A 9,736-nucleotide genomic window follows, 5' to 3' on the forward strand; every position below is an offset into this window, starting at 1 on the left:
TATGGACATGTATACATATATTGTATTTAACTTATTCTTTAACATATTTAACATGTCTTGGTCAACCTGCCATCTGGGGGAAGGAGGGGAAAAGTTGGAACAAAAGGTTTTGCAACTGTCAATGCTGAAAAATTACCAATACATTTATCTTATAAATAAAAAGCTATAATAAAATAAATAAAATTTAAAAAAATAGATGGTTGTTTCTTGAATGGGACTTTGAAATGGTAGGCTCAATAATAAGAGAAATTGAAAATGCCAAAGGAGAAGAACTTTCTATAGGTAATTGTATCTATGAACTTATTCAATAAAGAACTATAATATAAATTTCACTTAAAGATAGAAATTGTGAAAAATGAGCTAACAGGAAATGCAGCATTTACAAGCCCTATGGTAAAAACATACCTGTAAGAATTTTCAGATACTATCACTATGATCAATCATCTATGATTCCAGCTTGTTTTCTGCAAATTTCACTTCAATATGAGTTCTTCCATTTGACAATCTTCTTTAGAAGTTCTGCCAAGATATGGAGGCTATGACTCAGGGCTACTAGATGTTAAGAAAGAGGTGATTTCAGTTTAAGAAGTGGGTGGGAAATCAGAGGGGGCTAACTGAATCACTACCAGCCTACTCACTTCAGAGACATAGCAAATTCTTATAAATTCTCTAGTGACAAATTCTTGGTAAATGCTTTAAAAATCAGCATTCAAAAAACTGAAATAGATACAATTCAGATATACTATTTCTAAAAGCAGATAAAACTAAATAAGCATTTTCATTAAACCTGTAATTTCACACAATGCTGAAAAAAAATCAGTTATAAACCAAGATTTTTGAGATCAATGAGGTCACAGATTGGTTGTTAATCAGTTGGGTAAGTTGACTTCAAAATTCATCAAAGCTGCTTCTAGTCCGATGATAAAGGAAATATGTATGCTTGGGAATATATGCATCCTCTTACATTACAAAAACCACAAATGCAACAGGTTTTCTCCTGCAGAGCTCTGGTGAGCCAGTTCTGTTAACACAGAGGCCAGTCTTCTTTTGATAATAAATTAAAAGGATCAGTAGGAAGGAAGAAGTCGAAGAAAAATCGATATTGTTAGCAGTAGTCTAAAATTAAAGTCTGCTTTTGGTGTTTCCAGTACATGCAGTACATTTAATCTGGCATAAACCCAGTGGAACACAAAGTACTTAGGAATATTGTCTGCCAAAAGCCAGAAATCTAGCACTTAGGTTTTGAAGAACAAACAAAGCACCTCCAATTGTTTCTTTTCATCCAATGTAGTGTTAATGACCATAATCAAGGTGATCTTTTTGAGACACGATTAAGTTTGAATCAATTGGCATATAAGAGGCACTAGACTGAGCACCCACTGACTGGCAAAGAATCAATGCTAATCATTTCGTAATTCATTCCCATAGTAGGCAAGGTTAGGAACATCTGTTAAACTTCACTACCATATTTTTATCCTTTCACCCTTAAACATCAAACAGATAGATACTTAACAATTCAAACACACGTAGCTTATTCCATGATCAGATTATCATTTAAGATGATAGCAACTGTCTATCATCAGTGTTAGGAAAGGAGACAGAGCAAAAAAAAAAAAAAAAAAAAAAAAAAAAAAAAAAAAGACAGCCCATTCTGAAATTCAGCTAGGTAGCCAATTCAAATGTACTTCTGTCTTAGATAGTTTATTTAGTAATAAGTTCCACTGAGAAGATTAAAGCACCATCAGCTACTAGCTATCTATCTAAAATAAAAAATGGATTATTTATCCCACTACCTAGTTGATGACAGGGCAAAATTCTTACAAAAATCTCTGACCCAAAAAGAGCAAGGGAAAAAAAAAAAGGATTATTGAGAGGTTAAGAAGTTAAAATAAGAGAAGGGGTGAACACTGCTGTTATAGCCAGCATTGAATTTAATGGACAAATTGTAGAGAATCACGCAGAATATGTAGCGCTCTAATAATTAAGCTAGACTTCTAATCAGCTAAAAACTGAGTGACCAAATTAGTTTTATGATGATTAACATACTCAAAATGTATATTATGTCTTTATTATTATTTTTGCAAAGCACTTCCTTTCCCCAGCACATATAATAAAGATAGTATTTGGTCACATAACTTCAGAAAATCCAATTATTAACAAGAAGCTCTGTCAGGAAGCCTGCTACCTTATGGGACACTTCGGTCTTTTCAAAAAGGAGTTATCATATAGTATGGTCACCATCACTTGCATGAAGGACTTTAAATACTGCCAGTGAACAAGAAATACTTTTTTTTTTTTTTTTATAGTAGATGAATAAAGCATACAAGTTATCTGGCTTGTTTAGATTTTCATAACAGGAAAGCCAAAAACTGAACAAAAGTCTGGTATTCCATGCTACCTGGACTAGGATTCAAAAGGATATTGTGTAATTCAGTCAATAGCTCATAAATTAAATAACAGCTAACATTTACATAGCACTTAAGGTTTACAAAACATTTTACATATATTATCTTGTTTCATTCTCATAACAATCCTTTAAGATAAATACCATTAAACTTCATTTTACAAATGAGGAAACTGAGGGAGATTAACTGACATGCCCAAGGCTCCACAACTAGTAGGTAAGGTTGAGGCAACATGTAAATTAAACCGTATGCCATAAGATCCAACAATTCTAAGCAAAACCTTACTACTACTGAAAAAGATTAAGGTAGAAGTTATATTAAATGTTGATCTAAATTGAAAAGGGTTTTGCCAATTTCTCATAATTTTTTTATCCCATTCTGTTTAAGTTTTATTAGAAAACCTACTTTATTTTTACTTGTTACCAAGAAACAAAATAAAATAAAATTTTTACATGGTGATCAATGTTAGGTAACCCATTTCTCCAAAGTCAACCGAACTGGTTCTCCAACAACAAACATAAATCTACCATCATTATTAGCTGGGTACTTAAAAGGTTTTTAGACCGTAGGATCTACAAGCATTTCCATTCCCCACTTTTGTCCTTTAAAATCAAGGGTCATTTCCCTACCAAATTGAAGTAGTGCTGTAGTGGATTTTTACAAACTATTTTAAATCTCATTAACTTTCTTTAAAATTAGGTATGTTGTTTGACAAATTACTTTTTTATTCATATACATATATTTTATAGGATGATTTTCTTGAACAGCAAAGTAACATAGTACAACTGATCAAGTTCAGTCTTTTAGGGCAGAAAGATATTTTTAAGAACATATTAGAAAGGGCAGCTAGGTGGCACAGTGGATAGAGCACCAGCCCTGAAGTCAGGAGGATCTGCGTTCAAATGTGACCTCAGACAATAACTTCCTAGTTATATATGTGACCCTGGGCAAGTCACTTAACCCCAATTGCATCAGCAAAAAAACCAACACAAAACAAAAACAAAAAGAAAAAACAACATATTGGAAGTTGAGTAGTAAAAGTTGGAAACTCTGAATAAGAATTGCTTTGCAAACATAAAAAGTTGCAAAGCATGTATATGCTGGCATACTGCTTACAAACTTCTGGAATAGGTCCAATTGCTCTAATATTAATAAACTTTTCTGGGGGGAGTGTCAAGAAATAACTATTTTCTCAAATTAACTAAAAACATTTGGAAATGAGATATAGGCATAGTATAAGGACCTGAAACCAGCCTTCATCTCTATCACAATGTTACCTAAGTCATAGAACCTTAGTTTTCCCATCTGTAAAATGGAAATATCCACTTCAACAAAGAATTTTGGAATGAATAATACTGTAAAATACTTACTTAACAAGACAAATGTAATATAATTTTGAGAAACCTTTTTTCCCCCGGAGTTTAAAATCATACTTTAGTTTTGCATACTTGTATTTTTATAGACTGTGGCTAATAATGTAATTTTAAAGAACTGTATCATTGTCATATCCAAAAGAATGTCATCTTTAAGACAATCACTCTGAAAAGTTACACCATTATTCCAACAATACTGTTTCCCCTTGAAATAGTTTGGGAATTTCTCTTCTGGAAAAGGCTTTTAAGTTTGTGGAAGTCTTTATTCTTTTTAAAACTAAATTTGATTTTTGAAAACAACTAAGGGTTTTTGATGACATGAGTGATTTTGCTACTGTTACTAACTTTAGTTAAAAACACTAAGGAGCAATGTGACCTTATTTCTCCTCCCTTCCTCCCCCTTGTAGTTTCCAAGCTGACTCTGTAAGTAAATTTAAAAAAAGAATCCCTAAATACATTTTTAGGAACAGAAATATTTTTGGGAGCAGCTTATAGTCTCTCAAGGCCAATGTTCATTTGTACATTTTGTTTGTTCTAAAAAAAAAAAAAAAATATATATATATATATATATATATATATATATATATATATATATATATATATATATATATAGTATTCCTTCTGTTAACAAAAACTTGGCTTCTTTAATCATTGAAATTTAACTGCGATCTAACCAAAGCATTGCATTATACCAACTATATGTACTGTCAGTAATAGCTAAGCATTTAATATCCTACATAAGTAAACAACAAAAAGTTGTAATGGAAATGAGAAACTGGCATTTTTAGAATTAATAACTTCTCTTAGGAGAAAGATTAAAAATAAAAACTGGCTACAAATTTGTTGAAAAAGGAAGTCATTTATCTTTGATTAAGGCTGCATGAGTTGAATTTTAGATTTTTTTTAATCACATTTCTAATGTTTAGCTTATCTAGCTGATGCTGATGAATGCCAGTTTTCTCCATAGTTTTCCTTCTAAAAATGATTTATTGTGAAGTAGGATTATTAAAGCAATTAATACTAGGTAGACATGGCTCTTTTATTAATCTTGTCCCAGTACTGATGATAGCAGGTAATTATGGCATTTGGAAAAATAATCAAATTCTTTCAATTCTTAGAATTTAAAATTCATTTCTATTCATGTTTCCTTTATTATTAAGTCTTCTTTCTTCTTAGCTTATTTCTGTGGATAAATATCACACAACTGTTAAATGAAAGGCTTCAGTCAAATGTTCAAAAGTTAGAGATTACTTGCTATTAATAATAATTTCATTGTAGGGAAACTTTATAAATACTCGAATTCCTCAAAAAACTAACAGCTGACATTTATATGGTGCTTGAAAGTTTTCAAAGTACTTCATATGCATATCTCAGTTGAACCTCAAAAACCTGTGAGGAAGGGAGGGAAGTAGGTAGATAATCGGCATAAACATATCACTATACGGTTTTTACAGATAAAGAAACTGAGGTTGAAGTTGCCAAAGAGTTAGTGTGAGAGATTGAATGTGAACCTAAGTCTTTCAGACTCTAAAATTTTATTAAACGTGATAGCACCATGTAATAGTACTTTGCTTGCAATGTGTTCGAACAAAATATGAGTCCTTTTAAATTAATATACTAGGTGTATGATGCCAGGTAAATACCATTTAGACATATGTACCACCAAAGGTCACATGAAATATGCAATATCCAAAGGAAGTGCTGTGTCCTGCCCAATATAACAAAAAAGTTAGTGGTAGGTCCTGAAATCATTCTCATGTTAATAAGCCTATTCTACAGTTCTAATATAGAATCAGATTAGGAAAAATTTTGCCCCAGAGTTCAAACTTGGAAAAAACAAAACACCAGAAATCCTAGTCCTACAAAGAATAATTTCTATTTTGTTTTGATGTGTGATACAATTAGAGGAGATCTGACAAGCGTTTTGCTATCTCTACAGCAGCAGCAAAACATAAAATGCTAAACAAAAGCTTGTAATCTCAACAAACATGGCTTGTACCAGTGTTTTGTAGAAATTACTTTCAATCTTATTCAGTTACAATAGTTTAGAGGTTTAAAATGAATAATTTAAAGAAATCTTTAGTTATTACAGAGAATTTAAAAACCATGATTTTCTATTAAAACCAATTTTGTTTTTCCTTTTTTCCTTTTCTCAGGTTGGCCTCTTTTTTTTTTTTTTTTGGGTGCTATTACTTTCTTCAATTAAAAAAAAAATTAATTAACTGCCACTTTGGGAATAATTTCCCAAAAGACACACTCAACATAATCCTACTATTTTCTTTCATATTTCAAAATGATTTCTTGAAAAATTTATAATAAAAGAAAATAATTCTTAATGATAGCTCACATTTAGAACTTCTTTAAAGTTTACAAGTTGGCTTTCCTCCCAACAACTTTCTGAGGTATTCCCATCTTACAAGTAATAAAATTATTTTTGATGAAATTAAAAATGACATCTACTTTCACATAATTTAAAAAAAAAATCAAGACAAGACCTGAATTCAAGTCTTCTGATTACTCTTAAATTTAAAACTTTCTTAAAACACTCTCAGTCTGTGTAAACAGGCTAAGAACCTAAACTTCAGCTTTTATATTTTACCAGCTATCAAAACTTAATGTCTGCTTTAAAACAATGATTGTTTACAAAATACAACTGCTCATCACAAACTATCCCACATTCACAATCTAAGAGTGTCTTTAAAATGACAGTATACATTTAAGTACATACATATTTCTGATAAGCTGAACGGAAGCTGACTGATACTTACAAAACAAACGTTGGTAGTATTAGTGTCTGACCCAATTCTTCCATATGCATTTTCCTCATTCCCTTAGACCCTTTTGTCAGTATAGATATGAATTCAAGGGTTAAAGGACAGAAGCTGGGGAATGTGCAAATATAGGCTCCCCAGTCAAAGCTGCCTCCTGACTCAGGATTCCAGTGACTGAGTAAAGGGAACATTCAAGTAGCTTCTTTAAAGTACAAAGGGTCCATGATAAATCTCATTTGCTAATCTGCCACAGAGCTAAATAAATGTCAACCAACAGTATGACCACTTAACTGATGATATTTAAGAAGGGGAGGGACCCAAAATAAATATGCCTCTATTGGCACAATCCATTTCTATCTCATTTTTCAAGTCAAAATAAATGTTAGCATCAAGACAAAATGTCATTTTTACCTAATTCCATTGCTCTGAAGTATATGAGTGGATAAATTTTTTAGAAGCCACATTATACTTACTTCAGCACAAGATTTCACAAATGCTACTTTCTTCCCACACCCAAAGTCCTGTTTTATTTGTTTTTAATCCAAGATCTAACTAGAGCAGGGAAAGGGATGCAGTTAGTTATTTTGATAATCCTCTCTTTGTGCAGCTTCCAATGACTCACTTTTACTTTTAGACACAATCAGCCAATGTATAAGTTTGGTCTGAGGGGCAACAGGCTGGAAAAAATTTACATCAGCATCCTACAATTGGAAGCACCTATGCAAATATCAAATTAAATTCTTCCTTAACTTACCATAAGGTACTTTACACCTGTTATTGTGACAGTGATAATTATTCACTGAAACGAAAACAAGCCACAGAGAGAATGTATTAAATTTAAAGACATTTCTGGTAACTTTCAACTTTCTCAACTACCAAAATAAAAATGAACTCATGAACAGGCTATTAAAAACTATCATAAGCACTCACAAACCAGCCTAACACACCGGACAAGATCAAGCTGTGCAAATGAATACAAACTATAAAAACACACACAAACACACACACACGAAAAACTGTATTTGTACAAAGGAACATAACGTTCCAGAGAGATATACATCTAGTCATCTTAAGAAAACAATTGGTTTTATCTGAAAGAAATAAAAGCATTAACAAACTAGAACAGTAAGGCAGTGTCTTTAAAAGTTCGAAATTTTTAGAAGTTTATACAATGCTTTTTGGCCACTTTTTGAAATAAATATTCAACTGCTATGAAACTAAATGACAACACTCTGCAGAGTAGGAAAAAGTCAAAAGAGTTTGAACAAGACCAAGCAGCTGACTTTTTAAGTATTCAAAAAGGAGCAGAGTCTTGCCTTAAAAACTGGTCTTTTATAATATTTATAAACGTATTGCTGAATGGCTAAGAAGTACAGTTAAGTTTGAGGAGGTATTAAAATTCGCTTAAACATCCAATTTTCTACAGAAATCTTAAAAAACAAAACAAAACAAAACAAAAAAAAAACCCTAGGGCTGCCCACCAAAATGAGTAAGTCTATGATTCACAATACTTCTCTAAGTCTTAGCCAAGAAGGACTATTAGTGGAGGAAATCCTCTCAAGTGTTAAGTCTCCATAAGCGGTAGTACAGTTTTAACTACCCAGCAATTAACAAGACTAATAGACTCCAGTTGACCTACAAGTAGGTATATTTACCTTGGTCCCAGGGACCTCCGGAGAACTGAAGGATTCCCCATGCTCTCTGATTTCTCCAGACACCACACAAGTTTTCTCGTAACTCATCAATTACAGGGCTTCTCCAGAGCCTCAGTATACCCACCTACAAAACGGGTCTATAGACTTCCCCCGCAGGGGTGCTAGGAGGCTTAATTAATTAGTATTTGTAAAGTGTTCAGAGATGGAGAGATGAAAGGAGGCCCGAGAGACACGCCGAGATAATGACAATAATCATAACAATAATAAAAAAAAATTACTAAGTCGGGAGTTGGCGTTATGTAAGGAAAAGGGAGGGAGGAAAAAAGGAACTTCTCCAATAAAGAACCATCGGCGTCGTTCCTCCTCCCGCTCCCCTGAAGCTGGTCTCCCTTTTGTTTCTCCCTCGCTCCCCACTCGGGCCGGCTTCTCGGGCAGGAAAACACAAGGCCCGGAGCCAGGAGAGCTAAGGTGAGGGGGCGGGGAGGGGGAGGGGGAGACAGAAGCCCGGAGTCGGCGGATGCTCGCCCCCCCCCCCCCCCCTTCTCGGCTGGGGTCTGCGCGGGGTCGTGGAGGAGGGAGAGAGGGGTCCGGGCCAGGCAGCTCCAGGACAAAGGCACTTCCTCTTTCTTCCTCAGGCTCAGGATGGAGAAGGAAACTGTGCTTTATCCCGGGCTCCTTCGGCCTCGGGGGGTGTAGATGGGGGAGCGGATAAACCCAGGGGAACGCAGCAAGAGTCGGGGGGAAGTTAGAGTCTTCCCTCTCCCACCTTCTCCTCAAATAAAACCTTTCCTACCTCCTCCCCAAATTCACAGCGTCCGTCAGTCAATCAGTCGTCCGTTGGTACTCCCCTCCTCCGGGGAGCAGCGCGCGCGCAGCCTCCCGACAGTCGCGATACTCACCGGGCAATCTCCGTCGCCGACTGGGATCCTTCGCAGCCCTTCCACAGACGCCGAGATAAAGGGGAGCTTGGAGGAGGGGGAGGGAGCGGGAGACTAGACAGAAGCTCCCGAGTCCTCAAGCGGCCGCCGCGGGCTTCTCTGGAGCCCGACGAGCGCCGAGCGACGAGAAGTTAGCCCCGGAACCCGAGTGACGGAGACCGGCGGCAGAGGGAGACACGCGAGGAAGAGAAAGAGAAGCGGGGAGGCTCAGAGCCCCCTGGCGTGGGGGCGATCCCGGCGGGGGAAGAGAACGCACACACCGCGAACCCGAGCAGCGCAGCGGCGGTGGCGCCCCCCGCGGTTCCCCCTCCGCCTCACCCCGCCTCTGGGTCAGTGACACACAGCGAAAGAGAGGGGAGGAGACGCGCGGGGGAAGGAGGGAGGAGAATAGAAGGGGGGAAGGGTTAAGGACCGGGGAGGAGGAGGAGGAGAAGGAGGAGGAGGTGGATGTGGAGGAGAAGAAGGAGGAGAGAAGGAGCCGCGCCGCAGCCCAGAGACCTCCTGGGAGTTGTAGTTCTCAAGCGGAAAGTGGGGAGGAACCTGGGGAGAGCTTCACCTCACACAACCCGTGCCACTTTGTGCTACTGCGCATGC

The 9,736-nt window shown here is 36.3% G+C and overlaps 1 protein-coding gene across 4 annotated transcripts in view; it reads right to left on the reverse strand.

The window, feature by feature from the left end:
• PELI1 (pellino E3 ubiquitin protein ligase 1) overlaps positions 1–9,511 on the reverse strand; it is a 56,741-nt gene extending 47,230 nt beyond the window's left edge. Inside the window, exon 1 of one of the 4 annotated variants that reach the window (XM_074287045.1) lies at positions 9,104–9,511. The gene's annotated coding sequence lies outside the window, so the exon portion shown is untranslated. The other 3 variants (XM_074287048.1, XM_074287046.1, XM_074287047.1) reach the window with 3 other exon arrangements.
• Between the last annotated feature and the right edge of the window lie 225 nt (positions 9,512–9,736).

The sequence above is a fragment of the Sminthopsis crassicaudata genome, chromosome 2 (assembly GCF_048593235.1).
Source record: "Sminthopsis crassicaudata isolate SCR6 chromosome 2, ASM4859323v1, whole genome shotgun sequence".
NCBI lineage: Eukaryota > Metazoa > Chordata > Mammalia > Dasyuromorphia > Dasyuridae > Sminthopsis > Sminthopsis crassicaudata.